Genomic DNA, 26,978 nt, shown 5'->3' with positions numbered 1-26,978 from the left:
TAGGCTGACAGCTGCAGCTCCAATTCGATCCTTAGCCTGGGAACCTCCATGTGTTGTGGGTGTGGCCCTAAAAAAAGCTTTTCTGGCAAGCCAGTAGACGCTAGGAGGAGGCAAGATTTTTTCCTATTGGTATCAGAGGAAGCATAGCCCTGTTGATACCTTGATTTTAGATGTCTACCCTATGAGAGAATAAATTTCTTACATTTTAAGTCCACCCAGTTTGTGTTACTTTGTTACACAGCTCTAGGAAATACATGCAAGCACAAAGGCTGAGAGAGAACAGAAGTATACTGGCATCAGGTCCACTACTATATGTGAAGTAGCATAGAATCACTTGAAGGTAGACTGTGTTAAGTTAAAAATGTGGTGGGAAGAATTCTAAGATACCCGCCCCCTAGATTCTCCCCTCCCTGGTGTACATGGCCCCCTCCTTGAGTATAGGTGAGACCCATGAATATGATGGATGGCACTCCTGTGATTAGAGTATGTTGTATGGCAAAGGTGAAGGGAGTTTTGCAAATTTAAGTAAGGATTTTAATCAGTTGGTTTAGAGCTAATCAAGATTATTCTGGGTGAGCCCCACCTAATCAGGTGAGCTCTCTAAAAGAAGGTCTAGGGAGTACCTGTTGTGGCTCAGCAGGTTATGAACCTGACTAATATCCATGAAGATCCAGGTCCAACCCCTGGCCTCGTTCAGTGGATTAAGGTCCAGTGTTGCCATGAACTGCAGTATAGGTCACAGACACAACATGGATCCTGTGTTGCTGTGGCTGTGGTCAGCAGCTACAGCTCCGATTCGACCCCTAGCCTAGGAACCTCCATATGCCGTGGGTGCAGCCCTAAAAAGACAAACAAAACAAAACAAAACAAGATAGACCAAGAGATCAATGGAATAGAATAGAGAGTCCAGAAAAAAGAGCCACAAGTTTATGGTCAATTGATTTTTTAAGAAAATGCAAATGCAATTCAGCTGAGAAAGATAATTTCAACAAATGGTGTTGGAACCATTGGTTATCTGATGCCAACCCCCCCTCAAAAAAAAACTGATATTGATTCATTCTTCCCATCATAGGCAAAATTAACTCAAAATGGGTCACAGGTTAAGAGTAAGATCTATAACTATAAAGTTTCTAGAAGGAAACATGGGAGAAAAACCTCTGTAACCTCAGGTTAGATAAAAATTCCTTAAACACCAAAACATAATTGAAAAAAAAATTGATAAAGCAAACTTCATCAAAATTATGAACTTCTGCTCCTCAAAAGACACTGTGAAGAGAATAAATGACAGCCACATAATAAAGGGAAATTTTAGAAATAAATCAATTACTGAAAAATAACTCAGTTCTAAGAAGCCACCCACCTTCTGTACAACATGGCAGTTTGCATCCTCATGGCCAAGAGGAGAGTCTTTCTCAGGCTTTAAATCTGTCTGACTTTAGGAAGAACCCAGTCCTTCCTTTGAGGTTCACCTGATTAGGTCAGGCCCACCCAGAATAATCTCCCTTTTCACTATATCAAAGTCATCTGACAAGTGACCTTAATTATATCTGCAAAATTCCTTCTGCCATATAATGCCACCCAATAACCTAAAATCTCACCATATTCACAGCCACAGAAACACCAGGCCCAAGCCAATGTCTGCAACCTACATCACAGCTCACAGCATGCCAGATCCTTAACCCAGTGAGCAAGGCCAGGGTTAGAACCCACATCCTCATGGATACTCGTCAGGTTTGTAAACTGCTTAGCCACAACGGGAAACTCCCTGAACAAAGTATTTTGGAAGTAACTGGGGCATCTAATCATGGACTGACTGGCTATTAGACAATTTTAAGAAATTATTTATTCATTAGGTGTGTCAATGGCATGGTGCTTATAATAAAGTCCCTATCAGTTCCTAGATGCATATCACAGTCATGACAGGGGGTATAACAGGGTATCTTGGATTTGCTTTGAAACCTTAACACAACGGGAGTTGGGATAAAGATGGGCTGTGAGTCAATAGCGTGGGAGCTGGGAGATGAGTACATGGTGATTCGTGTTTATCTAGTCTTTACATGCTTAGTTTTTTAGATTTTCCAGAAGAAAGAGTTTAAAATAAATTAAAGTCTGTGACTTTCTCCCTGAAGGTCCCACAGGGCCTGGGTGCCATGTGACCTCGGGCTGCCCTCCCTGTCTGAGCCAGGGGTGAAAAGGGCAGTAGGAAGGAAGCTGGGGCTTCCTCATGAAGGTGAGTGGCATCACCACCGATCATGGTTAATATATGCAATGTGCATCTGCCAGTGACTCTGCTGAGGAAATTGGTTCCGGTGCAATAACCTAATTTGTTCCTGCTTCTTACACTTGCTGTTTATAAAGTATACGCACATTTTCTCTGGCAAACAATTCAGAACTGCAACATGCGGACACTTAAAGTCCCTTTCATCATCCAAAGTGCTAATACAATTTGGCTGTGTTTATGTAGAAACATCTGTTTTCAAACTGCAGGCCACTGGGGGCCTGCAAGTCACATCCAGGGAGCAGCTGTCACACACACTGTCATCTCAGCCTCCTTAACCCTTTCCACAATCCCCCTTGCACATGTTCACACAAACCACCAAGTGGGCAATGCTTTATTCTTAAGGAGTTTGTCAGAATAGCTGGCTGTCAGAACTCCTGAGCTGGGGAACCCTGCCAAGGGACGCTGGGTACCGCCATGATATGTGAAGGGACTGGAGAGTTCAGGGAAATAAGTCATCAGTGGACTGCACCTCCCAACTGGGCTCAGAGTGTAGTTAACTTTCTCTGCGGATCAGAGCCAGCACTTTCCCCCAATCCACCAGCCTTGGGTGGCCTGGGCGTGTGTGTGTGCAGGGTGACCTGCCCTGCCCCTCAGAGCCTGGGCCCCCTCCTGCCTCCTCTGCTTGCCTCTCTAGCTTGGAGTTTACTGAGAACTGGCAGAGAAACCAGGAAATGGCTGGTTAAGAAGGCCCAGGACTCTCCTGAGCTGTGCTCCCAGCCTTGTTGCAGGATGGCAGCAATAGGGTAGCCCAGTGCCTGTCCTCAAGCTGCTCATGGCCAAGACTCAGAGAGTGGGTGCTGAGCTGCCCTGCTCCTTCTTCCCCTCCTACCCAGCCAAACACATTTTCCCTGACTCCTGCCTGACTTCTAGAGTAGCTGAGGCATCACCTCCTCCTGGAAGCCTCCCTTGAGTTGACCCTGACTCTGGCCCTCCCTTACCCACACATGAGCTTTCTAGGGTCTACTGCAGATCAGCGCCCTGTGATCACGTGGCTTGATCAACTCAGTGGTCTTCAAAGTGGAAAGTGTGTCCCCAGAGTAGAGGCCAAGACAAGAAGCATGGGAAGAAAATATGAAATTCCTTTTAACATTTTAGTGTATTATGACATATTTGCTGCATGAAAGGATTACCTGTGACATACAAGTTATGAAGCATGATAACAAATAGACACATGGAAGCCCTCCACCCAGTCAAGTAGCAGAGTGTCAGCAGCCCCTCCATTTAGCCCAACTGTGGAATCCTCCCAACCCGCCCTGCTCCCATCATTCCCACTTCTGGAATTTTTAAAAATTCCTTAAAAATATTTTACCAGGAGTTCCCGTTGTGGCGCAGTGGTTAACGAATCCGACTAGGAACCATGAGGTTGCGGGTTCGGTCCCTGCCCTTGCTCAGTGGGTTGGCGATCCGGCGTTGCCGTGAGCTGTGGTGTAGGTTGCAGACACGGCTCGGATCCCGCGTTGCTGTGGCTCTGGTGTAGGCCGGTGGCTACAGCTCCGATTCAACCCCTAGCCTGGGAACCTCCATATGCCGCAGGAGCGGCCCAAGAAATAGCAACAACAACAACAAAAAGACAAAAAGACAAAAAAAAAAAAAAAAAAAAAAAAAAAAAAAAAAAAAAATATTTTACCAAACTCATACAACTGAACAGCAAAAACAATTGATTAAAAAATGGGCAGAGGGTCTGAAGAGCTATTTTTCTAAAGAAGACATATAGTCAACAGTTACATGAAGTGAAACCTGGAGCTGCACCTGGAAACCGGCCTACACCACAGCCACAGCAATGCCAGATGCAAGCTGCATCTTCGGCCCACACCACAGCTCATGGCAACACTGGATCTTCTTTTTTTAAAAACTCTCTTTATTCCAATGTGAAATCAAGACGTGATGGTTTAAAAACAAGAAAAAGCTCTTGATCAGCTGTGAGGATGCCTTGCTTGCTAGCTCACACCCACTCCCTTTGAAACAAGGTGTTTGGACAGACCATACTCATAAGTGGCTCCCTGCAAAGCCACCAGGCAGATGCCCCAGCCCGGGAACAGCTCCCTCCAGCTCACAAGGGTGGCCATCTCCTCCCACCCATCAGGGCTCAGCAAGATGCACAGAGAAGTGGTGCAGGCAGGTGGCAGAGGGGTAGGCAGGGCCCGTGGGGGCCACCACCTTCTGCAGCCCCCTCTCTGCCATCCTCAGAGCTCCTCTCTGTAGAAGGTACTTGTAGACAAGGACCAGGTAGGGAGCTGGGTTACACAAGTAAGTGACAATCACTCCTGTGGATCAGTAACTTCTCCCCCAGGATCCATGATTCAGCCCTGGTTCTCCTAAACCCCCCACTCTCACTGTGCGTTAGGCAGCTGGGGTTCAACGGGGAGAATATATTCAGATTATACCCCCAAGTTTATCCCCAGCTGGGGTGCAGGGAGGTAGGGCAGCAGCACCTCCTACTGGGGCCCAAGGGCAGAGAGGCTGGGGCTGGGCACAGGGGAGTCCACCCCTTTCCTCACCCTGAGCACAGCCAGGCCAGGCCCAACCACAGTTAGTAATAAAGCCACTGAGGCTCTCAACACCCCACAAAGCTAAAGTGCACCTCAACCCTCCGGCCCTGCCACAGAGCTCTGGCTCCCTATCCCAGGACACAGGAAAGCTCTCCTCTTTTTGGCTTCAAACCTGGACTTTCAGCCAGGTCAGGCTCAGGGGCAGTGGAAGCAAAAGCAGCAGCCTCAATGGCAAATATACAAATGACCTGAGAAATCTCATCTGCGCATCACCACTCAGAACCGGCTCAGGGCTATGAACAGTTAGGAAGGACGGATCAGGACACTTGCAGCATGGACACTCACATACGCCTGCTTGAGGATGGGGGGCTCCAGGGGGGACCTGCCCACCAGCTGGGAACTGATGTCCATACACTCCATTCGCATGTCTTCAATGAGGCCTCTGCATCATATATTCATTGAACCTGTACAAGAACATCTTTCGGGGGGTCAGGCAGACCAGGCCAGGGTCCCAGGAGGATGCTGAGGGTGGGGTTGGGGTTGGAAACGTGGAGGAAGAGGGACTTGCTTCCTCTCCTGATGTGCAGGGTGTGCCCCCTTCTCTTGGAGTCTGGATCACTGGGTAACGGGGCAGCTGTCTGTCCATCTGTCTCTCCCTTTCCACCCCTGCAAGCTTGGGGAAGAAGGGTCCTTGGCAGCCGAAGGGTGGGAAGCCTCATCCTCTGAGGCCGCACTGGCTCTGGCTCAGTGGCCATGGGGTCCTCAGCCTTATCCCTGTCCTTGATGGCCTCCTGGAGCTGGTGCCGCTGTGCCACCTCAGCTTTCAGAGTCTCCAAGTCTTTTTGGCTGAGAGGAATGAAGAGGACGCCAGTGATGATGTTCAGCTGTTCCAGGACGCTGGCCATGCTGGGGGCTGTGAACTTGAGGGGAGGGATGTTGGCGCTGGAGCTGGCAACCCCGGACCTTTAACCCACTGAGTGAGACCAGGGATCGAACCCACATCCTCACAAATGCTATGTCAGGTTCTCAACCAGCTGAACCACAAGGGGAACTTCCAGTTTGATTGCTTTGAAGTTTTATAAACATGGTGTCATCTGTACACAGTACTCGTGACTTGATTTTTCACTTAACATGATGAAAATTATACCCATACAATCAATGTTTCTAAGAGTCTTCTCTCTGACCATCCATTCTGTGAGTGTTCCACAGTTTCTATTTCCATTTTCCTGCCAATGGAACTTAGGTTGGTTCTAGTTGTTGCTGCCAAGAGCATGGCTCTGAGGCACATGCATGTGCAATTCTCTCGGGGACACGTCAGCGGTGGAAGTGCTCCTTTGCAGGACATGCTGCAAGTATATATTTATATGTTCACCTGGACTGAGTAATTCTCAGCTGTTTTACAAACTGACTGTACCTATTCCCTCTCCCACACATAGATCAGAAGGATTTCTACTGCTCCACATCATATCCAGCATTTGTTATTACCACACATGTTCATTTTTGCTTACTGAATGAGTGTGCAGTCGTGTTTTTTCCTTAAATATTTGATAGAATTCACTGCAAAAGCCACCTGACATTTTGTTTCTGGGAAGGTTTTTCCTTATAAATTCAATTCCTTTAACAGAAATAGTATTGTTCAGATTTTCTACTTGTGTCAATTTTGGTTAAGTTTTGTCTTTAAAGGCATTGAGTCCTTTAATCAAATGTATTGGTATAAAGTACTTTATACAATTCACTTGTTATCCTTTTAATGCCTGTAGAACATTGGTAACTTGTTTTCTCCTAGTCAGTCTTGCTAGGAATTTATTAGTTTTATTAATCTTTTCAAAAGTTTTTTTTCTCTGTTGTTAGTTTTCTATTTTACTTATTTCCATCCTCATGAGATAATGTTTATAAACAACTGGGCACATCCTGGTAGATAGTAAGCATGCAGGGAGGTGCTCCTGGCTGAGCCCGGCTCAGGCCTGAAGCTGGGCAGCTGCTTAGCACATGGGTGGTCAGATGGATGGGCAAACAGGTGGCTGAGCATAGAGTAGAGGCCTCATAAAGACAGAGAAGAGGGCAGGCCACACTGCCAGACTGTAAACATTTCAGGCCATACACAGCCAAGGTCCATACTGGCTGGATTACTTGCCAAAATCCCCTTACATCTGGGAGCCTCTGTTTCCTCATCTGTAAAGCAGATAAAAATTGCCATGAGAATTACCTGAGGCCATCGGTATGCAGTTGCTGGCACTGTGCAGGTGTCAATCATCAAAGAGAAAAGCAGTTGTTTTATTACTGTTATTCTTTAGCCAGACTGTGGTGTCTGGATTTAAAAACAAAAAAATGAACAATTATTGACCAAATGAACCAGGTAAATAATGACTCTACAGGGGCAATATTTAGCTGATGCCAAAAGGCTGCATTCCTTCCCACTCTGGGCAGATCCCTTGTGGGTAAAGTAGGAATTCACCAATTAGGATGGACCCTGGTGCAGGATGGAAAGGCCTTTAACAGACAACCCTGGAACTTGTGTCAGCTTTATTTAAAAATGATAAAACTGGAGTTCCCGTCATGGCACAGTGGTTAATGAATCCGACTAGGAACCATGAGGTTGCGGGTTCGGTCCCTGCCCTTGCTCAGTGGGTTAACAATCCAGCGTTGCCGTGAGCTGTGGTGTAGGTTGCAGATGCGGCTCGGATCCCGCGTTGCTGTGGCTCTGGTGTAGGCCGGAGACTACAGCTCTGATTAGACCCCTAGCCTGGGAACCTCCATATGCCGCGGGAGTGGCCTAAGAAATAGCAAAAAGACAAAAAAAAAAATAATAATAATAATAAAACTGAGGTGCTCCCAAATTCATGGGGCTTTCATAGCTTAGTCTGTAAGACTCTTCCTGGTTGCGTTTATGTGGCTTGGTGGTTAAGGGTATTCTTGGTGGGCCTGCCTGGGTCGTAACCTGAAGGAAATCATGGGGATGATGTGACACACATGGGAGGGCTCCCTTCTGCAGCCCCAGCCCCAAGGAGCTCTGCCAGACCACGGGGGTCAGGCCCCCTCACCATCATTACCGAAAGGGAGGGACACAGGCTGGGTCCCCAAGACAGGGAGGGAATGAGCACAGTGGATGCCTCTTTTGCACCAGACACAGCATTACGGGCCCAACTGGTGTTTGAAACCCAGAATGATACCGAGAATGTAAGAACATGCACGCAGGGAGCAGGCAGTGGATCCAAACTCCGGGCTCCATGACCCAGTGCCTTCTGCTATGTGCCTTCTGCCTCCCTGAATAGTCTTTATGGTGCCTGAATGAAAGGGGCATGGTGGGCACCTTTGCGGAAAGAGAGAACCCCCTGAGGCAGAGCCAGGCCCACAGAGTCAGTCCCAAAGCCCGGGGTGTAGGAGGCAGACCCCTGAGAGGGCACAGCAACAGTGACAGGAAGGAGATCGGGAATGATGCCTGAAGGGTGGGAAGGGAAATTGAGGTCAGAGCCCAACACTTCCACAGGATGCTCAGGGAAAGCCTTCAGCCCCAGGGCCCGCAGCCTCTCCTCCCAACACCCCCTCCCCACGTGCTCCCAGAAAAGACCTTGGACTTCAGGAGGGCACAGGATGGGCAGGTGGAAGGTGAGGTGGATGTCTCTTCTTAGAGACACATCAGTCTGTAATTTTAAAGCAATCTGAACCCCAAATCCTCAACCTGGATCAATTTTGACAAAAGAGTACAACAAATCCAGATTATGGGAGAAAACTGATGTGCAACAACAACACAAAAATGGAGAGGAGTTCCTATTGTGGCTCAGCGGTAAAGAACCCGACTAGTATCCATGAGGATGTGGGTTCAATTCCTGGCCTTGCTCAGTGGGTTAAGGATCCGGCATTGCCGTGAGCTGTGGTGTAGGTCATAGACGCAGCTTGGATCCCCACTGCTGTGGCTGTGGTGTAGACTGGCAGCTGTGGCTCCTGATTGGACCCTTAGCCTGGAAACTTCCATATGCCGCAGATGGGGAAACTGTTGTAAATTAAAAGAGTCTGGTAGACGTGACAAACCAGTGCAATATTTGATCCCTGATTGGATCCTGGATATAAATATAAGGGCCAAAGGACATCACTGGGGCAGTTGTTGAAGGTTCAATATGAACTATTTATGAGAAACATTTCTGTGTTATGAGAAACAGTGACTGTGATACCTGAATAGAGGTTTTGTAGGAGAACTTCCTCGTTCTAAGGAGATGCTGATGTATTTAGGGGGAGTACATGATTCCTGTAAAGGACTTTTCAATGGTTCAGCAAAACTAATGAGCCCTGAAATAACACACATGCTGCAAGCTGTTAACAAGTGATGTATTTAGTTGAGAAGTACACTATTCTTATTTTGGCTGCACTCTTGGAATGTGGAAGTTTCTGGGCCAGGGATCAAATCAGCACCACAGCAGTGACCTGAACCATAGCAGTGACAACACGGGATCCTTAACCCAAGAGCCTACCAGGAAACTACAAGAGTGCACCATTCTTTATGAATCTTTCCAAGTAAGAAGTTTGGGGACATCTCTGTCCCCATAGATAACAGCAGCCACCTAAATCCAAACCTCTCTATACAGATGAAGGGGGAGAGCAAATGAGACCACTTATAACCAGGCCGAGAACATGACCAGGAGACAGCCTGCTATACACCTGAGACTGGTGTGAAAAGGACCCAAATGCAGAGCCTGCTCAAGGGCCTGCTGGTATTGAGGGTCACGCAGAGCCTGGGCGGGAAAGAGGAGCATGGGATTGGGGCTAAGAACTGACACCAGAAAGAGAAAGTGCCACCCACATGGGGAAATTCTGAGAGCAGGTATGAGACCAGGTGAGTCAAAGCACCAAGTACTGGAGAATGAGGGGGGACAAAGTGTGTGGGACAAGAGGTAGCTGTCTTGGAAAGGCCCTGCTTCTATGGAATATGGCTTGTAAGTGGAGGCCCTTGGAGGCTTGGTGGGAAGTAGCTAGAAGAAGTAGCAAGGAAATTAAAGGACCTATAGAAGTAATAATGAATTGTCAACACATGCCACTCCCAAGCCCCAAGGACAAGTAAGGATAAGGCATGTCTCTAAACCAACACTAGAGGGCACTCTTGAACTAAGAAAACTGATGTAACCCAAATCCCCAACTCCTACCTACTTTCATTCATTATTACCAGTCCCACCAAACCTAAAGACATTTTTTTCTTTTTATAGACACACTTGAAGCATACGGAAGTTCTTGGGCTAGGGGTCTAATTGGAGCTGCAGCTGTGGCCTATGCCACAGCCATGGCAATATCAGGTCCTTAATCCACTGACCAACGCCAGGAATAGAACCAACATTCTCACAGAGACAACGTTGGGTTTTCAACCCACTTTGCCACAACGAGGACATTTCTAAGTTACTAGAAGATAAGACAATACCCACACAAACCAATTTAAGGAATTGACAATCATTCTCACAATTTACAAGGTAACAGTGCAACAACGCCCCAACTTGAATTGCCTTAACATTCTGATATGAAAAAAAAACCTGAAGTATAAATTTCAAAACTTAGAATAGAAATGGACCAAAAATCAGTTAAATGTGAAACTAGGGTTTCCCAAACTCAGGAAAGAAAATGAAAGACGAAGTCAACCCAGAAATGAACACTATTAAAAGCTCTCTTAGAATAGATTTGACTGAAATTTTAATAATGCTCATTGAGGAAATGCAGGAAAACAACCACAAAACAAAACAAAAATGGTAGTGAAGAGAATCACAGAGAAAATGATAGATATAAAAGATAGGGAAAAAAAGATCTAGCATATAGACAAATTATTGGAGGAAAAACAAAATCATTAACATTTAAATTATTCTCCAAGAAAACTTTCTGGAAATGAAAGAAGACTTGAATCTGCATATTCAAAACTCCCATCCACACCTGAGAAAACTGACCTCAAATGGTCAATTCCAGGACATTTTGTAGTAAAATGATTAGACCTTAAAGGGAGAGGGGAAAAAAAATCCTTTGGAAAAATTTCCAGGAAAAATGATCAAGTTACAAAGGGAAAAAAAGAGCATTTATTTCAGATTTCTTGTCAATAACATGTAAGAAATATCACTCAGAGCAACATTTTAACAAATTGAAGGAAAGTATAGGTCAGGCTTTTATAACCAGCCAATCCATCCTTCAAGTATCAAAGGTATAGGAAACAATCTCAGCATGAAAGAAATCCAGGAATACAATACTCATGAGCCCTTCTTGAAGAACCCAGTAGAAGCTAAGCTTTATCAAACCAAGAGATGACTGGGGAACTTTAGCAAAAATAAATATAAGCACACAGAAGCCAGCTCCATTGTGGAGAACATGTGCCCATGATCCCTATGTCTCCTGGTATTCATGCCTTTGAGTGTGAATGGAACCTCTGACTTTCCTCTAACCAACAAATATAGCAAAAGTGATGGGATAACTTCCATGACTCCCTTACATAGATTATCTATTCTAGAGACTCTCTTGCTGGCCTGATGGAAAAAGAGGCTATGCTGTGGAAGCCCATGTGGCAAAAACCACAAGTGGTCCCTAGAAACTGTGGGTGGCCTCCAGAAGCTGAGGGCAGATTCCAGCCAACCACCAGCAACACTTAAGCTCTCAGTCCTGAAACCACAAAGAACTGAATCCTGCTAACAACTACACGAGTGGAAAAGTGAATCCATTCCTCGTTGAGCCTCTAAATGAGGACCCAGTCCTGGCCAACACCAGCAGAAACCCAGCTAAGCCAGGCCTGGACTTCAAATCCACAGAAACTATGAGATAATAGATGTGTGTTGTTTTAAGCCACTCAGTTTACAGTAACTTGTTACACAGCAATAGATAGCTAATACAGTCACATCAAAATGTAAAATATCATGCCCAAGTGGTTTCTATTTTAGGAATGCAAAAACAGCTTAATATTTATATTAATAAATTTTGTACCTTATTGTTTGCCTCATCCCAGACCTGTTATTAGGAAATCCATTAATATGATTTATCGTATTAATTAATTGATATTTGCTAAGAAGAAATATAACTATCTCCATGGATGTCTTCAACAAAAATCAATACCCATTCCTGATTTTAAGAAACCACCAAATAAAATAGGAATTAATTAATAACTCCTTAAAAAACATATATATAAAATATATTCATGTCCTAAAATATCTTTCATAATGGAAGAAGTACTAAAGACCTTTTTACTAAGGTTAGGTGCAAGGTAAAGATGCCCATTATATCCAATATTTAATGTGAATTGGAGATATTTAGCCAATTTAATTAGATAAGAGAAAGCAGTTAGATGCATAAAAATCAGTAAAAAAGTAAAACTATTTCAATTTGCAGATGACAGAATATCTGAACTACCTAAAAGCATTAGTGATAAAACTAGCAACAAAATAAATTTAGTGAGGTAGATAGATATAAAATAACATACATACAGAGATAACCAGTATATATGATATAAAGGAAGAAAACAACATTTATTATAGCAACAAAGTAAAATACTCATGAATAAACTTGACAAGGAATATGAATAAAACTTCAAAATGTCCCAGAGATCCTGCTGTGTAGCACTGAGAACTATGCCTAGTCACTTGTGATGGAGCATGATAATGGGAGAAAAAAGAATGTATACATGTATGTGTAACTGGGTCACCATGCTGTACAGTAGGAAAAAAAACTGTATTGGGGAAATAACAATAAAAAACAAAACAAAATAAAATAAAAAATGTCCCAGAGAGTGGTCCTGAACAAATAAGACTAAGCAGTCCTGAACACAAAAGAAGATATTTTTTGGATAAGATGATTCAACTTCATAAAAACATTAATCATCCTGAAGTTATATATAAATTTAATATGATCTTAAGAAAAGATACCATCAACATGCTGGAACAGCTAGGAAACCCCTGAAATAAAAAGCAGTGGAAGGAGGATTAGCTCTACCAGATAACAAAACACAAAAATGGGAGTTGAGTTCAATCTTTCTCCCCTATTGCAATAGTGTGGAGTCTTCCTTGCCATACACCCCCCTGCCACACACACTGAGGCTTCCATAATTCCCACAGTGTGAGACCAGCATAAGAAGAGACAAAGCTGTGAGCCAGACCAGAAAGCCCAGAAATAGGTACAGCTGCATTTGAATGTTTAGTGCATGACACAGGTGCATTTCAGATCATGAGAGAAAAGATGGCCTTTTAAATAAATAGTGCTGTGACAGAGGGATAGACATCTGGAAAAAGATTAAATTGGATCCATAAACTAAGTACAAACCCAAATAAGTTAGAAAACATGGGTGAATTCTTTTACTATTGAGTGTGGGAACAGCCTTTCTAATTAGGATTCAAAATCTAGATGCAGTAATGAAAAGAGTGATTAAATCAATTATCTAAAATTGAAAACTTTTTTTTTTTGTGGTCTTTTTCCCTTTTTCTAGGGCCGCACCCAAGGCTCATGGAGGTTCCCAGGCTAGGGGTCCAAATGGAGCCACAGCTGCCAGCCTATGTCACAGCCACAGCAACAAGGGATCCGAGCCGCGACTACAATCCACACCACAGCTCACGGCAACGCTGCATCCTTAACCCACTGATCAAGGCCAGGCATCAAACCCGCAACCTCATGGTTCCTAGTCGGATTCATTAACCCCTGAGCCACGATGGGAACTCCTAAAACTGAAAACTTTTAATGGAAAAATCCACCATAAACAAAGTTAAAAAAAAACCCTGATACTGAATATCTTTAATATGCATAATATGTATTTCTAATATCTCTAATATGCATTTCAAAAAAACTTTTAAATCCAAGGGAACCCCCCCCCAGTCCAATAGGAATTTGGCAAAATACATGGACAGGCAAGTCATAGAAAAAAGGTAATCAAGAGATTCATAAACATATAAAAAGATGTCTAATTTCACTCGTAATAATAGAAATGAAAATTAAAATACTATCTTCTGGCTGTGGAGGAAAGAGACTCAAATACTGTCTTCTGGCTGTGGAGGAAAGAGACTCTGTCACACATTTCTGGTAGGTGTGCAAACTTTTGGGAGAGGGAAACTTGGAAATAGTTAACAAAATAAGTACTTCTTTACTCTTCCTTCTTGGAATTAAAGCTATGTCTCCAGAAATACGAGCGACCTATGTACAGGTTTTCCATTACTCCCTTATTTTTAATAAAAAAGGCCTGGAAAAACCAAATGTCCATCCATAAGACACAGATAAAGAAGCAGGGTTCAGTCACAGAATGGGGAGTACTATGTGGCTGTGCAAACGAACGAGGACAGTGTCTATTTTCTGGTAAGGAGATATGTTTTAACTGAAAAAAGGTACAAAGGAGATGTATATGCTAACTTTTGTGATAATGCTTAAATGGCTTGTTTTGCAAAAGAGACTCAGGAAGAATAAACCAGAAGGGATTTCAAATGGTTACCCTTGGTATTGGGAGGAGAAAGAACAGGGATGGGATTGAGATTTCTGAGTAGAGCCTTTTTTTCTTTTAGTTTTGACCTTTGAAACTTGTAAAACCAGTGTTTTACATATTCAAAAAATAAAATTATAAAGACTAAAAGGAAAAAACCCAAAAGGTGAGCAAACAGAAACAGATGAAACTAATTGTATCTCAAATTGATAACATACTCACTGTAGTATATGCTGACTACACCTGGTAGTGGTTTGGTTATAGTGATTCTGAAACTATTTTGAGTGTGTTCTAGGGCAAGTTATTACCTAATTGATATGTGGGGGAAGCTAGATTCTCACTGCGGAGAAAGGAGATGGAAATATTAACTTTTAGGGGTTTTTTTGTTTTTTGTTTTAAAGAGTCCACTGAGAAGCCTAGAACCAACGACGGCAAGGTAGCAACAAGCACATCTAATGCTCAGATACTGGTTCCTAACTGACCTCCTTCTGTCCCCTCCCCACCATTCCTCCTTAAAAAACACCAAGACTTTTTGGAGAAATGGCTGATTCTACATGAGGGGCAAAGCACAAGTGAAAGCTGATATGAGGCTCAAAGACTTACAGGAACACGTCAACGGATGCAGAGACCGATCAGCCCAAACACCCAGCACCTCACCTCTGCAAATTCAGGGTAGGCAGCCCTTCCCCTGCTGGATGCTGGGGGTCTGAGAGCAGCACCTGGTCCAGGCTCTCCTGTCCACCACAGCTAAAACCCCACCATCTGCAAAAGACCCCACCCTTCTCATGCCCCTGGCCCTGCTAGGATGGCAAACTCCACATCTGGTAGCCAGAAGCTCATCCTTGAAACTCCCTGGCGGACTCCAGCAGTCCCCTCCCTACTCCCTCTCCTGCCCCCTGCGGTTCCCTCTACCCACCTCAGGGACATCCTTTCAATACCTGCACCTGAAGAAAAATTCAAACTCCACAGCTCCCCTAATTGGCTTGGTGCCAGCACTTCCCACCCAACACCTGTGCAGGCTTGCACCTACTGTTCCCTCAGACCTTTTTTGGTAGGTTCTATCCTTCCTTTCACACCACAGCCAGTGGTCACTGCTCAGAGACACTCTCTTTGAACAGGCTAAGTCCCCTCACTTCCCTCCCAAGGCTCCACCCTAATTACCCTGTTTATTTCCTTCCTAGCACTTCTGTCATGACCTTGGTTTTTCCTTTGATTACCTGTTCAGCTTCGCTCTCCCACACCTGCTTGTAAGCACTCCCTGGGGGCCCGGAGCACACAGTAGGAGCTCAATGGATGCTCTAGACAAGTGAGCAGACAAACCCAGGCCTACCCTGGTTACCTGGAACAGTGGCTGGAATATGGCTTTTGAACCAGTCCTACCAAGGCTGAAACCCCGCTTTGCCACTTCATGGTCCTAAGACCTTGAACAAATCCTGTCACTTTTCTAAGCCTCAGTTACTTCAACTGTAAGATGGGACAAAGCACCTGCACCGTAGGAAAATCTTCTCTGACATCCGAAGCTCAGCAGAATGTCAGCCTTGGGGGCCCAGGAGGCAGGAGGGAGGGGGCAGGGGTGAGCCTCTCCACCACCCCATGCTGCCTTGTCTTTTCCACACTACTCCCCACGCTGAGCATGGGGCAGGGCCGGGAGCATCCCCTCTCCTCCTCCCCTCTAGGTCTCCCTTTCTCCACCTGAACACAGAGAGGAGTGGCCTACGGGTCCCCTGGCCCTGCCCACCGTCATTGAGTAAGGGCCACACCCGGAACCTGGAGCTGACCCACCATCCCTGCAGGCTCCCTGATCCTTTCCTCAGACCCATCCCAGCTTCAGAGACAACACCCTCTTCCCCCACGACCAAGGCCCTTTCCTTTCTTCACAAGCGCCCAGCACCTCAGCCTTGCTGTTCCCATTTCACAGCTCTGGAAACTGAGGTCTAGCGCGGAGGAGGCCTAGGGTCCAGGCTGGCTTTTCCTGCCACCCGAGCGCTGAAGAAGCTTGCTCTTCTGCTGAGCGCGCGCGCGCGCGCGCGGCAGAGCAGGTCTCTCGCAACCGCGGCCGGGGGGTGTGCCCTCCGCGGGTCCCCTCCCGGCCGCCACCCCGGCGTACGCACCCGCGCCCCTCGTAGTGCACACTCTCGCGCGCCCCGCCGCCCCTCCCGCTGTCCCTCCCGCCGTCCACCACCTCAGCCTCTCCGGCCCCGCACTCCGGCGCACCGCGGCTTCCCGCCCCGCCGCCGGCCGGCCACGCGCACTGTCACCCGCGCGCGCACCTGTGCCCTGGGTCAGCCCCGCGCGTCCCCGCGGAGCGGCCCGGACACCCGCTGTCCTGCCCGCCTTGCCGCCCCGCACCTCAGCGTCGCGACCTCCCTAGTACTCGCGCCCCGCCGCCGCCGCCGCCGCCGCAGCAGCCCCCTCCCCAGCTCCCTGGTCCGCAGCGTCCGTGTCCCGCCCGGCCGCGCCCCCACTCACCGGCTCCCGGCGCACAGAACCCCCGGGCCCGGCCCATGGGCAGCGCCTGCCGCGCCCCCTGCGAGCCGCGGCGCCGCGGACTCGGGCCGCTGCCCGCCGCCCGCAGCCTGCCGCCTGCGCCGCTCCCGGGCGCAGCGGCCGTGCGCTGGCGGCCGGTCCCGGAGCAGCGAGGTGCTGCGCCCCCTCGTGGCCATACGGGGAAGCACAGGGCGGGCGGGGCGCGGGGTGGAGCTGACGGAGCCCGGGCTGCGCGGGCCCCCTTCCCACTCCCTCCTGTGGCCTCCCATGCCCGAGGGGGCCCGGCTCACCAGGCTGCTCTACTGCAGGCCTCAGGGTCAAGGCCACACGTCCAGCGCTGCATTCCGGACCCTCCGCTGTGGCTCGCTTCCCACCCCCGTGCAGGGGGGCTCACTACAAGCATCAGATGCCCAGATCCCGCCTCCCTCACCCATGGATCTTGCTGGACTCTGCACCTGAACTGCCCCCCACCCCCGCCGCCCCGACTCCTTCGCCTGGAAAACCTCTGGCACCCTAAAACCTGGTTCATCTCTTTTTCCCCAAGGCTGGGCCCTTGGCCGCTCCTTTGGACTCTCCTCCTTCTGCAATGGCCACTGAACTGTGGTTTTCCTGTGCCCCGGTGTCTGGTGTGTACAACGTGGGCATCAAGGGGGCATAGAAGACTGGGATGGTGGGTCACCATTGTGAAGACACTGAGATGCTAGGAGGAAAAGAGTGTGCTATTTCACTTTTAGAATGGGCGAGGGGGCCCGAACAGGATGGGTGACCTTCCTCAGCTGGCTCCACCTGGACATTGAAAGTCTCCTGGTTTGTTCCAGTGTAGAGATCAGGACATCTGTTCTCTGTTTCAGTCAGGACCTGCTTTGAGGGGATGTGACAGGTTACCCAACCCAACTAGCTTAAGCAAAAATAATTTATTGGCTCATGAAGGCTTAAAAGCCAAAGTATGTTGCTTTCAGGAATAGTTAGATCCAGGTGCTTAAACATTATGAATAGGAATCCACTTCTCCCATCTCTCAGACCCCCAGCTGCCCTGAGTTGACACCCTCAGAAAGAGCACTCCTGACTGATAGATCCGAGAGAGCCCAGAGCTGCCACACAGGCTCTGAGGAGGCCAGCTCAGGTCATTTCCACAGACCTGGAGAATGAGGGTTACAGGTCTAGATGTTGCCTCCTGGAGCAGGGGATGAAGTTAGCCCTTGTGCCAACCCTGAGGAGAGAGGAGGGTGCTGCTCTAGTATGCCCCAAGGGATGTTTCCAGAGGATTGAACAAATAAAACAGCAAGAGTCCAGCTCATATCTTGCACTGTTGGGAAACTGAGGCCTGGAGCAAGCATCTGCCTGGGGCACATTGGGCTAGTGGGTGGCACATTGGACAGGAAGGCAGTGGAACCTTGGGACAGGGCCAGGGCCAGAGGCTATTCACAGTGAAGGGCATGTCTGAGACAAATGCCAAGGGTCAGGCTGTGGTGAAGGGGAAGGAGAAACAGAGGTGGGTGGGGGGAGGTTCCCAGCATATAAATTTGCCTTAGGGCTTAGGTGCTGAGGTAAGTCCTGAGGCCAATGGATCTTCTCCAATTCTTTTTTTTTAGGGCCGCACTTGAGGCATATGGAAGTTCCTGGGCTAAGGATCGAATCAGAGCTGCAGCTGCTAGCCTATACCACAGCCACAGCAATGCCAGATCTGAGCTGCATCTGCAGCCTAGGCCACAGCTCGCAGCAACACCAGATCCTTAACCCACTGAGTGAGGCCGGGGTTTGAACCTGCATCTTCATGAATACTAGTCAGGTTTTTAACCCGCTGAGCCACAACAGGAACTCCAGTCTTTTCCAATTCTCGTCCCATGCTCCCAGCCCTCAGGTCAGGCCCTGTGTGCCTCCCGGAGGCATGCTGGGGTTCGAGGGAGAGAAGGCTGCAGGAGAGAACTTGGAGGAGCTGGTCCACTCTCCTGAGACATGCTGGGGCCTGAGCAGCACTAAAAGTCCCCCTAATCAAGTGTAGTTCAGAGGAGAGGGGCTGGTTTCTCCCTATGCCACCCCTCCCTATGAGCACAGGCTTGGAGACTGCTGGGGCACTGTTGCCATGCTGGGTGCAGGATGGGGGTGCTTGGAGTCAAGGCAGTGCTGGGTAGAGTAACTAAAACCCAAGGGTGGACTTGCTTGTGGCCATAGCACATGTCCCAAGTGGCTGAGTGAGGCAGGGCTGTCTATGCCTGTGACAGGAAAGAAGGCTGTCTCTCCCAAGTTCTGCATCTTCTCCCACTGCCCTGAAGTCAGCTCTGTGTTGTGTACCCTCACTACCACCCTGCAACTCCTTGAACCAAGCCTCGAGGCTGGCAGGGACTTTTGCACTGAGCTGTCCCTAGCTCGGGGGACACTGACTCAGGTGCCAAGGCTGGACTTTATGGACAAATGGAGTGTGGGCTGAGACCCAAGCAAGGAGCCAGTCCCACGAGGCCTGTGGGAATATTGTCTTGGGAGAGAGGATAGCAGGAGCAAAGGCCCTGTGGCCAGCATGCACTTCACATTCAGGGAGAAAGAAAGGAGGCCGATGTATCTGGAGAGGAGGGGAGAGTGCAGAGGCCCAGCTGGAAGGGGCCAGGCCCAGGTCGGGGCTTCTGGGGGGTGAGGAGCTGGGAGGTCTGTCCTCTGGGAGTGGCTTAGGGGCAAGCTCTGCCCCAGCTCTGTCAGCAGTGCCCCCCGCAGGAGGTGTCCTGGTTCTGATACCCATGAGACCTTTTCCAGCACCCCCAGCCCCTGCCTGGGTTGCCCGTGGCCCAGAGGGCACCTCCCCGACACGTATGACTCTGGGACTGCTTGAGTTTGTCGCACTAACCCAGTGCTGGGAGGATGGGGCTGGTGTTGTCCACTGAGGAGGACACCTGCTGCCCTAAAAGTACCTGAGGGAGGATAGCGGGCAGGGGACATCTGAGAAGCACAGACCTGGGGCAGGGGGCTGGGGAGAAGCTGCAGGACTGGGTGACAGGAAGATGAGGAGAATGTGTGAGAGGTGAGAGACAGCTGGGGTCTGGCCAGGTTGGACTGGGGATTTGCTAAGACTGTGGGGCCAGTGGGGTATTTGGGGAGGTGGCTGGACCTGTGGGTGCAGAATCTAATGTGGGCCCTTGTAGGTGAAGGAAGAAAATCTTGGGGTTCCAGCTACTGAGGACACTCAGCCAGTAGTCTGTGAGGCCCCTGCAGCATGTCTATCCAACTCTTGGCCCAGCTGGAGCAGGTGACTCAGGAACAAGCCTGACATGAAGGGGACTGCCAAGCAGTGTCATCAATAAAATTAGAGAACAGTAAGGACAGAACTTTGGCCTCTGGCCAGTACATTTTATTAGTGTGGCCCATGACCCACCCGTTCTTGGGTTTGATGAAAATTGTCCAAACTTACTATAAAGGCAAATCTCTAGGAGAAAGCCAGCGTATGGCCAGCCACTGGTGGAGGTCACTGTCAGGGACTGATTGTGTCCCACACAAGCTCATATGGTGATTGTGTTGTAGAACTGTAACTTCTATAATACATCGACTCTACTTCAATAAAAACAATCTACTGTGTATAAAATAAATAACCTACGAGAGTATATTGTACAGCATGTATAGCACATGGACTATAACCAGCACCTCATAATAACTTGGAGTGGGATATAATCTATAAAAATATTGAATCACTATGTTGTACACCTGAAGCTAGTATAATATTGTAGATCAACTATACCTCAATTTTATTTATTTATTTTTGTCTTTTTTTGCCATTTCTTGGGCCACTCCTGCGGCACGTGGAGGTTCCCAGGCTAGGGATCCACTAGGAGCTGTAGCTGCCAGCCTACACCAGAGCCACAGCAACGCCAGATCTGAGCTGCATCTTCTACCTACACCACAGCTCACGGCAAAGCCGGATCCTTAACCCACTGAGCAAGGTCAGGGATCAAACCTGCAACCTCATGGTTCCTAGTCGGATTTGTTAACCACTGAGCCACTACAGGAATTCCCAACTATACCTCAATTTAAAAAAATCCTTATGCTGAACTCCTAAGCCCCTAACATTCTAAGCTGATGTTATTAGAAAATGGGGCCTTGGGGGGGGGTGAACAGTTCATGAGGGTGGACCCCTCATGAATGGGATTAGCACCCTCATAAAAGGGACTCCCACAGAGCTCCCTTGCCCCTTCTGCCAGGTGAGGACACAGAAGGTCAGCGTCTGCCACTTGGAAGAGGGCCCTCACCAGAATCTGACCACGCTGCCACTCTGATCTTGGACTTCAGCCTCCAGAACCGTGAGAGATAAGTTTCTCTTGTTTATAAGTCCCCTGGTCTGTGGCACTTGGGACAGCAGCCCAAATGGACTAAGTCAGTCACATTTAATGACAGTGACTGACCAGGGCCCTGACCACCCACTGAGTCTGGGCAGGGATCAGGGAGGAGAGAGAGTGTGTGTGTAGGCATGTGCTCATGTGTGTGTAATATGTGAGTGTGTGCGTGGCATGTGTGTGGGAGGTGAGTGTGGGTCTGGTTCTCCATCGCAAAGCTCCACGCTGGGCTGGCTGAGAACCACGGCAGGTGTTACAGATGGGGCCCCCTGGGAGCAGAGCCTGAGATGAGGTGCAGGTGGTCCATGTGGGCGGGGGGTGGCAGGGAGCTGGTGAGGGGCAGGGAGGGTGAAATCGGGAAGGGCGGACAACCCATAAAGGGTGCATTATTCAGATGGTTCCCGCCGTGGCCAGTACAAAACCTGCCTGCCACAGTCCCCCCCCTGGAGACACTCTAATTCCCTTAGGTCACCCCTCTTCCTCTCCCACCCCTCCTGAAGTCCCTCCCCCGCAGGCAGCACTTCTGCCAGCCCAGGTGGCGTACTGGGGATGGCCACCCCTGCCAACTCCTTTCACTGACTGCTGGTCCAGTGGCCCAAGGACCCCAAGGTGAGTGAAGGAGAGACTGAGGTTCCAAAGAGGCATTCCAGGAGCCTCTGGGCATCGTTCAGCAGAGCCTCAATCTGCAGGCCCGGAACATAACCTCCAAAGAGTCCTCAGCCTCTTATCTTAGGGGAAAAATTGTTATATGATGGGCTCACCAGGTTCTTGGAGCAGGGTCTGGTGGCATAAACCTCTTCTCCCCTCCTGAGTGCCACACTCAAGGTCTCACTTATCCAGTTGAACATCACTGTGCAGAGGAATCACCTGAGCACCTGAGGAGAGGCAGCATCCCCCACCCCCAATGAGACTCAGGTTTGGGGGTCTGGGTGGCCCCACACTCTGTGTTTGTAACAAGAGCCCCAGATAACCCTGATACGGGCAGAAGATGGGGCCCATTTGAAGGAATGCTGATTAAAAAGAGCATAGGGTGGAGTTCCCATCATGGCTCAGTGGAAACAAATCTGACTAGTATCCATGGGGGTGCAGGATCTATCCCTGGCCCCACTCAGTGGGTTAAGTATCATGTGTTGCTGGGACCTGTGGTGTAGGTCACAGATGCGGCTCGGATCCTGCATTGCTGTGGCTGTGGCATAGGTCATTGGCTATAGCTCCAATTGGACCCCTAGCCTGGGAACCTCCATATGCCGTGGGTGCGGCCCTAAAAAGACACACATACAAAAAAGGTCTAGGGTGATCCCTCCCATTTGTGGGCAGAATAATGGCCCCCCAAGGTGCTCAAGTCCTTTCCAGAACCAGTGAATGTCTGACCTTATTTGGTAAAAGGGACTCTGCAGGTGTGATTTAGGACTTTGAGATGGGGACATTACCCTGGATTATCAGGGTGAGCCGCATGTAATTAGTGGGTGCTTAAAATCAGAAGAGGAAAATAGAAGAGCCAGAGAAAGAGATGAGAGGATGGAAGCAAGGTCAAAGAGATACTACGCTGCTAGCTTTGAAGACAGCATGAGGGGCCACGAGCCAAGGAATGCGGGTAGCCTCTGAAAGCTGGAAAAGGTGAGGAAACCGGCCCTGACACACCTGCTTTAAGCGCAGTGAGATGCACTGAGACTCCTGACCTGCAGAACTATGAGAAAATACACTGGCATAGTTTTGAGCCTCCAAGTTCATGGTGATTTGCAATTGTGGTAATGGGAAGCTCGGACATCATTCCATGAAAGGCTCAGAGAAGGCAGGCAACTTGTGCAGGTGGCACAGTAGAGCAGGGGCCTAAACCCTGCCTGCTTCCCGTTAACTACCCCACGTGGGGGCAGGGGGTGGGAGGCAGGGAGGTCGGAATCAGGTTGCTGCCTCCACAGGGCCACAGCTGGGCAGAGTGGATATATACTGCACCTTCCCTGGGAGCTCACTTACAACACAGATGCCTGAGACGCTGCCAAGACCTTGAACTCAGAGGGTCTGGGTAGGGTCTGTGTCTTCTGGCAGTGGTAACAGTCAGGTGTCAGCACAGTTTACAGACCTACAATTGTTTAGAATCCACCAGCAGAAAAAGTGCAGACTCACATCCCGGTGTCTTAAATGGGACACTGGCAACCTGGATGATTAAACAATGTGTAGCAGCAGCGTGGCAGTGGAGCCCAGGTTTGAGAAACACTCATGTAGTCAACTGAGACCCACGGAAGCCATGACATGTGGTCACAGCTGCATCATAGCAGGCAACTTCCAAGGTGGATGAAGGCCAGGTGGTGGCTGGACTAGAGTGGACGCCAGGAACCCCTCTGGGCCATCACCGCCACTGCTGAGCTGCCTTCACCCAGGGAACTTCTCGTCCTTAGCTGTCAACTCAGTTGGGTTAAGTATTTGTGACTTTTTGTGGGACACAAGAGCTGCTCAGCAGGCAGTTGTTGAAAATGAAAGAATGGCATTCAGTTGCATGAGGGGAAGAGGGACTGGAGGGGTCCGAGAAGCGGGGACCCTGGGAAGCATCCAGGCCCAGGTGAGGAGGCCTGACATAGTCATGCAGAAGGATGCATTTTGATTTTGCACAGAGGTTGCATTATGTCTGTTGGAAGGCGGGGTCTTTTTGTCTTTGCCTCCAGCAAGGCTGCTGGGCTGTTTCTAGACCAGAGGGTTGGGTGAGGGCGTGAATGGGAAGTCTTGGTCCAGCTGCCTGCCTGCACTAGGCAGGGTTCAGCCTCATTCCACAGGCCCCTGGGGCACAGGAGCCAGCTTTTTCTCATTGCCATTGCCACCACGGCCCTAGTTTCCCCCTGGTCAGGTGATCCCTCACAACTGCTGCACCACGCATTTCTCTGTTAGCTTGTCCATGTGCGTTTGACATCTGCTGTCTCCTGCGGCTCCCAGAATAAGCCCTGCCACTCCCCAAAGGAAGCACTTTTCTATCTAGTTTTCTGAGAGTTTAAGAAGAGGGCAGGAGTTCCCACTGTGGCTCAGTGGTAATGAGCCCGACTAGTATCCATGAGGATGTGGGTTCTATCCTTGGCTTTGCTCAGTGGGTTAAGGATCCAGCATTACTGTGAACTGTGGTGTAGTTTGCAGACACGGCTCAGATCTGGCATTGCTGTGGCTCTGGCGTAGGCCAGCAGCAGCAGCTCTGATTAGAACCCTAGCCTGGGAACCTCCATACGCTGTGGTGCGGCCATAAAAAAATAATAAAAAGCAAAACAAAACAAAACAAAAATAGATTATTTATTGAAGCAGTTGTGTTGAATCACCCTTGCCTTTGGGAATAAACAGTACAATCTTGGATTCAGTTAGCGTCTATGAAAACGGCATAGAATCTTGATCTGTCTTTATATAATTTTGGAATAAAGATTAATTCAGCCTCCTGAGTTGGGTGGCTTTGAAAATCTTGCATAAGATAGAGTTTGTCTGGGATGTTCCTTTATAGTACAGTGGGTTAAGGATCCAGCATTGTCACTGCAGTAGCTTGGGTTATTGCTGCGACATGGGTTCGATCCCTGGCCCAGAAAGGTGGCCAAAAATAAATAAAAAAATAAATAAGAGTTTGTCTCCATTTCTTGAACATTTAGTAAAAACTGACCTGTAGAGATTTATTTTTCCTGGAGGGTATGTGGAGACAGGAGAGGTACCCTTTGATACCATTTCACTTTCTCTGATGGTCACTGGTCTATTCAAGCTTTCTGTAGGGCATCCAGAGCACCCAGAGGCTAAGAGCGTGGGGAAGGGGGATGCTGGCACCAGCTCCTCTGGCCTCAGACCTCATTTCTGCATACTCTCTGGCTGTGGGGTCTTATGTTTTCTTCCTGCCTCCATTTCCCCAACTCTAAGATGGAGATAATACCTACCTCATGGAACTGTTGAGAAGATTAAATAAGATATAATGTGCTTAGTAGCATCATTCCTCTTGAGACAATTTTAGTACTTCATATTACTATAGAAATTTGTCAGAGTTCCTGTTAACCAACCCGACTAGCACCCATAGGCACACAGGTTCCATCCCTGGCCTCGCTCAGTGGGTTAAGGACCCAGCGTTGCCGTGAGCTGTAGTGTAGGTCACAGACAAGACTCAGATCCTGCGTTGCTATGGCTCCGATTCAACCCCTAGCCTGGGAACTGCCATATGCAGAAGGTGTGGCCCTAAAAAGGCAAAAAAAAAAAGAAAAAAAGGAAAAAGAAATTTGCTTCTTGTAGATTATCACATTTGTTAGAATACTGTAGCTTTTCTTTTATGTCTATCAGAACTTGCATTTTCTACTTGTCTGTTACTTGCATATTCTTTCTTTCTTTGCTAAGTATTGCCAGAGGTTATTTTTTTTTTCCTTGATCAGTATTGCCAGACGTTTGTCTCTTATTAACCTTTTGATTTTTCTGATTTTTCCTCTCATTTTTATTTTCTATACCCATTTTTATTTTCTTGTCCATACCCTTATCTTTATTATTCTTCCTTTTCTGTGGGCTTGCTCTGTTGCTCTTTTGTTAATTTCCTGAGTTGAACACTGAAGTCATTTTAAAAAAAAACTGTCTTGTTTTTGATAAACATATTTAAGTTTTATCTGGATCTGACCAAATTTGGCATGTAGTGTTTTTTTGAGGTCACGCACTTTTAGGAATTTCGTAATTTTCTTTATGACTTCTTCTTTCACTTAGATTACTTTCAGTGTATTGTTTAGCTTGCAGATGTGTGAGATCTTCTCAAATTTATTTTAAATTTTATTGCATTATCATAGACAAACAGTTTTGTATTTTTGACTTTGGAATCGAGGAGTCCTCTTTGGGCTGCTATATAGTCAATTTTCTTTAAGTTCCATGTGTTATTAAAGGAGATTTGCCTGTTGGGTATATTATTCTCTATGAGCCCAAGTTAAATAATTGTGACATTCCAATCTTCCAGATCCATGTTTCTGAGAGGAGTGCATTTAATGACTGGAAATACTCAAAGAAAGAGAAAGCCAGAAGTGTAAATCCTCTTGGAATACCATCTGAGGTTGGGATTGAACCTACACCCTACTCTGAGCACTGGTTGCTGAAGAGAAGGAATAAGGTAAGGAGCCAGCCTCTCAATCAGAACTCACCTTAGAGCCACCAAACAACCCTGGCAGGTGCCAGTGAATGATGGCAGCAGGCTGGGTGAACTAAGCCCTCATGAAATTTGTGCTCAAGGCAAGGGTTATCACCTGGGTTAACAGCATGAGATATGTAGTAGCGGCACCCCACCCACCCAAAGTCAGCCCACTTTCTAGTTATGAAAGGAACACCACTGTGTGATGGGGGATTGGTCTGGCATCACTCAAACCCAGAGATCAATTTTAGTATTGTCGACAATGGGGCAAAAGATACATGTCTTCCGGTGTGAGTTCATATAATGGACACATCATTTAAATGTACTGTAACCGAAACAAGTGGGTGAATCTATCAAACTTTTGGACATGCCTTCCAGATCCAGGAAATGCTAGAGACAGGAAGCATGGTAAATGCAACCCCTTGGAAACAGCCACAGAGAGCGAGGGGCTGCGCATCTTGCAGGCCAACCTGCCTGACATCATATGATGGGCAGAGGGTTAGAAGGTAAGATTAAGAAAATGACAACCAGAAACCAGACCCCAGGAATGCCAGGGCTTTGATTGGATAGTGGCAGGGCACACCAGTCAAGGACTTTGGGGACACTGGGGAAGTCTCAAGGCTCTGGGTATTAAACCAGATGAAAACTTATGGACATGGACATTTGGAGACCTTAACTGAAAAATGTAGGTTATAAAAAAGCATGTACAATATACTTTTATTTGAGCAAAAAAATAACCCTCCAAATCAGCTTAGATGTGTGTATGTCCATAGAAAACTATCTGAAAGATATACAATCAAGTATCAAGAGTGGCCATCTCTGGAGTTCCCGTCGTGGCTCAGTAACGAACCCGACTAGTATCCATGAGGACATGGGTTTGATCCTTGGCCTCAACCAG

The 26,978-nt window shown here is 47.9% G+C and overlaps 1 protein-coding gene across 2 annotated transcripts in view; it reads right to left on the bottom strand.

The window, feature by feature from the left end:
- Positions 1-16,745, bottom strand: part of RASGEF1C (RasGEF domain family member 1C) — an 88,697-nt gene extending 71,952 nt beyond the window's left edge. For both annotated transcript variants that reach the window (XM_021084318.1, XM_021084319.1), the window contains exon 1: positions 16,646-16,745. The gene's annotated coding sequence lies outside the window, so the exon portion shown is untranslated. The remainder of the gene's footprint in view (positions 1-16,645) is intronic.

This window comes from Sus scrofa, chromosome 2 (assembly GCF_000003025.6).
Source record: "Sus scrofa isolate TJ Tabasco breed Duroc chromosome 2, Sscrofa11.1, whole genome shotgun sequence".
In the NCBI taxonomy this organism is placed as follows: domain Eukaryota; kingdom Metazoa; phylum Chordata; class Mammalia; order Artiodactyla; family Suidae; genus Sus; species Sus scrofa.
The sequence above is the reverse complement of the archived record's forward strand: the minus strand, read 5'-3'. Positions and strand labels throughout refer to the sequence as shown.